The sequence below is a fragment of the Oncorhynchus mykiss genome, chromosome 1, assembly GCF_057628025.1.
Source record: "Oncorhynchus mykiss isolate SJ-2025 chromosome 1, ASM5762802v1, whole genome shotgun sequence".
NCBI classification, from domain to species: domain Eukaryota; kingdom Metazoa; phylum Chordata; class Actinopteri; order Salmoniformes; family Salmonidae; genus Oncorhynchus; species Oncorhynchus mykiss.
Window position 1 is genome coordinate 37,956,821 of NC_143022.1, and position 4,736 is coordinate 37,961,556.

General features: G+C 42.1%; 1 protein-coding gene across 2 annotated transcripts in view; it reads right to left on the reverse strand.

The window, feature by feature from the left end:
• Positions 1-4,736, reverse strand: part of LOC110522187 (GTPase HRas) — a 38,984-nt gene that overhangs the window by 33,836 nt on the left and 412 nt on the right. The gene's annotated exons all lie outside the window — the stretch shown is intronic.

A 4,736-nucleotide genomic window follows, 5' to 3' on the forward strand; every position in this document is an offset into this window, starting at 1 on the left:
TATGTTCGTCCAGTGAACACTACAAGAAGGGATGAGCTTGTCCATCCATAGCTAAGTGCTGCAGAATGGCTGGCTCTGACCCTTCGGTTTTTAGCGAGTGGCAGCACACAAAGTATCGCAGCAAGTTATAAACTAAAATATCAACATTTTGTGACAATCACAGAAGTGTGCCAGGCTATCTGGTATATCCTGAAGGAGGATTTTGTTGCTCATCCCTCCATGGAAAAATGGGGCAAAATCGGCTGAGTTTTGGGATCGTTGGAATTATTAGTTGTGTGCAGGAGCTGTCGACGGAAAACTCAGGCAACGAGTACCACAACTACAAGGGCTTTATCTCAATGGTACCGATTGCAGTTTACGATGAAAGTACTGCTTCATCGTGATCGACATGGGTGTATATGGTTAGGAGGGAGACGTGGGAATCTTCACGCGAAGCAAGGTCGGCACCCAACTCATTGCAGCTACCAAGGCCGGTGTGCATACCGGGGACCAAAACAGAGTACATATGTCTAAGTGTGGGAAGAGGCATTCCCACAGAGTAAACCTGATGTGACCATATCCATGTAGGTATGCTAAATGCATATGACTAATTATATATGGTGTGAAAATTATACCAATATAGAACTTGTAATTATATGCCTCATAAAAGTGATCTGGCATCCCAATAAGAGGATTGGGGCCTATGTCCAAAGCATAGGCCACACAGTTGTTACAGTACACAATAGTATTGAACGGGAACATGAAGGCTAGCGGAAACACTTATTTTATTCAAAAAGGTTCTGCTGGCCTTGATGTGCGCAATAACCTAAAGGACTACTTCCTCATACCAGCTGGTTGAGTGTATTTCCAAGATGCTGCCATCACATGTGGCACACTACAATAAATTTTCAAAATGTTGGTGTGGTACGGAAAAACATGGGAGCACATATGTTCTCTTCCTCTGGGTGATGTCTGTTTCTAGGTCATGTTGTGAGCGACACACTTAGCTTCGCCGTTCGGATTTTGGCCTTTATCTTATTCACACATTAATAGTCACAATAAAGAGTACAATAATGAAAGTCACTTCATCCTCGTGTCATTTAAGTTTGTCATATTCTTTTAAGGCTCGACCCACAAGACATTTACATGGCCATGTACAACCTTGTGTTATGTGTAGTGACCTTTCAACATTTTAATGAGAACTTTCCTACTATGGTAAATAGGTGAGAATGACTGTCCAGCAGTATACAATAAGGACAGACCCACAAGCCATTAACCTCATCTACTTCACATAGCTCATGTGCAAAGCAGTACAAGTTTACTGAGTGACTAATTAAGAAAACAGAATTGTTTTCTGTCACAAGTGCCAATAACCAGACAAAGAAAGACATTATAGAGCAAAAGGTCTGACATTTATTTTATTTTTTCCCCAGGTGACGATCACAAGAGGACATAATGTCAGTGTCCTAAGGATCCTCCGCTGTCATCCACATCCAGCCACTGGAGCTGGGTGGAGTTTGATGGAGTGCCAGGGAAGAGAGCAAGGGTGCACCTGGGCGGAGCATTAGGCGTTAGTGAGAGGGTCCGGGGACGTGATGAACTAGGCCGGGGAGATGATGAATCAATGGGCGATGAATCACCTGTAGATGGGCCCTACTCCTGTCTACAATGAAATCCCTCTCACAGCGCCTATAAGCAGCAATCTCCATTGGCCCATTTTGAGTTAAAATGCTCACACAACATAACTGATTTCATAAACATCTCAATCTAACTAGCACACACAGTGTCTGTTTTCAGATGTTTGAACTGGCCCTGCTAATCATTATGATAACAAAAACAGGCACAGGATATTTCCAACTTACACTTTCTCCCATCCAGAAACGAGATGATTTCACATGTTCTAACTAGGTCTGCTAAACATAAGATCAAAACATACACTGTTCAAAAGTACTCAGCTGCATGACAAGAGTACATACCATATCTGGCATATGTCTGACGATGTTTCACGCAAACACGAAGCCACACTCCTTGTCTTCTTCACCTTTTTCTAATTGCGTACATACCGGTCCCAAATCATTCTCCATTTTTCTTTGATATCAGTATCCGTGTTCCAATTTGTGATATCTCCCTCCAGTGGTTATCTTTTACGTTCTTGTCCAAAAACAACTGCACTGAAGGATTGTAGAGGTTATCGTATCATCTCACCTCCTTGCAGATGCTCCTTAAAACTGGACAGGCATACTTGCATGTAGCAAATGTTGAAATAAAAGCACAAAAAAAGGATGCTTGCAAGTAGAACAATAAGTAGAATAGCAGTTGCAGCGAAGTAGCAGCACTTCCATCTCTTCTGTGTTTATATCTGTTGGGATGTGATTTAGATACAGGGCGGGACTTCCACTGCAAACCTCACTCAATACTGCCCCTCAAGTCGTTGCAAGGAATGATATGGCGCTTCTCAATTTCCAGTTAGCAAAAAACTGTGTCAAATGCCGTAGCGTATTACAAGGAGCTGCCGCTTTTGTGACAAAAAACGACATTACAGCACTGCGCTACGCTCCGTAGCTTCCATCTCTGTAGTGTGGATTTACCTTAAATCTCTTGGTCAACCCAACATGGATGATGTCATACCCCACTGAGTGGCAGTGAGAGGGTCGTTATTAGTTACTACTGCCAAAGTCATAAACCCAGCCCACTTGGGTTGACTTTAAACATAACCTCAACCACACAGCTTACTTTATGCCTTACCTTAAATTAAGACCAAGCTGTTTTTAGGAATTTCTACTATACAGCCAATTAATGACTTTGTGGCTGTGCTATCTAGTGGAAACCCGGTGAGAGTTGCTACACTTTGGCAGGCATAAATAGGGAGTAGCAATGTTGTTGAATGAGTGTTATATTTAGCCTTGTGTGGGCTATATATAGACTACACACAATACCATGCTTCTCTTTTGTTTCAACGTCAGGCTACTCAAAAATATTGTTCCGCATGTACTCAATGCCTAAACTTTGAATATAAGCTAGGCAACATAGATAAACTTCAGACATTTTTGTCTGGTAGGACTGATAGTAAAAAAATAAAAAAGGGCCAATCATGATATCAGTGATCTTCAGGTTGAAAAAATAAATAATCAGAGCTCTAGAAAGAAGCCAGAGTTCCTGATTTGGAATTCCGGGTTGGTTGCAGGCCCCCCAGTGACCGGTCTGGTGCGTGGAGTCACAAGCGCTGCTGGTCGGCTACTGCATAGCAACCAATGCCAAAAGCCCTGGTCTGCCCAAGAAAGTCTTTGTAAATTACGATCACCAGAAAGCCCCCCAAAAATGTTGGATGTCTGTTTTCGGATCTAAAATTTGTTTGTGATGAAGTTCGATTCCCACAGTGAATTATTTTAAAGTTTGTTACAAATCAATATATTTAATTAAATAGTGATCCATTCTGACTACTACATTTGTCATCATACTGGACCACATGTTGACAGACAACCCACAGGCTGGCATGCTATGAGGAGACGCCATTTAACTCTCAGGCAGGATGAAAACGACTACGTCGACCATGATCCTTTGCAAGTTACGGCCACTTTCACCATAACCCTTAGCAATTTTTGGGTGCCATTCAGCAATATGGCTCACTTCAAATACTTTCGTATTCATGCCCGCCTGGAGATTTCCATAGGAATACGTGGATGATGTCAGCGTTATCCCTATCTACTGGTTTTACGGTGCTTTCAAGACAATTGGGAACTCTGAAAAAAACAAGGTTAAATCATGAGATCTGATATTTTCAAGCCAGAATGTCGGAGCTCTAGAAAGATGCCATAGTTTCCGACTTGGAATTTCGAGATGGATGACTGCATAAAATGATTTTTCAGTCGTAGATCGTTATATATATATATATATATATATATTTTTTTTTAAAGAGTTCACAGTTGTCTTATATACACTCACAGAAGTCTAAGATTTCTGAGTTCCCAGTTGTTTTGAACGCTGCAATAATGTCTATAGTTTTTCCGAGTCGGAGCTAGTGTTTTTCCCGAGTTCCCAGTTGTCTTGAACGCGGCATAACCTACTGTCTCTAGCCTAGAAATCAGTTATTCCTGGACCATGACCAAGCACGTCGGAATGGAATCGCGTTCTTAATCAAACGCCTAGTAATGGAATGCAACTTCCGCAGTGCTCCAATTCGGTTTTCACTGTGACTGGGCGTCACCCGCGTCCGTGTGGTCTACAAACTACAGACGCAGGGCGGCTGTGGAGCCCTCATTGACTGGCCATAACATTTAAAAAAATGGCAACAGTTTAACACTTTAATTTCTTGACAATGAAAATGTGCTTCCATGGTTTAGTTTACATATCGGCATTAAATGATCCTCCCCTGTCCGTGAAGTTTAGGCGGCGAGCCGGGATTTAGCCAACGAACTAAATATAGCCTATATTTGAGAAAATAGTAGTAAACAAATTATATAGCAATATGTTGAGTCAACGATCACGGAAACATCAGCTTGTTTGGTAAAACGTTAGGCTACACTTCCCAATGTTGTGCTTGCCAACGAGACAGCCTGATGCAGGCGTGAATGATGTCGTAAAAACACAAAATGTAAAGGTGCGCCGCAGTGTTCGGCGGTGTGAACGAGCTCGAACAGTTGTAGCACATTTTGGTCCCCTGTATGGGTTCCCCGGTCAATGCACAAACAACGTTGAGCGACACATTTCAAGAATCATACATTTGTGTAAGAGGTGAAAAATGTGCACGGAATACTTAC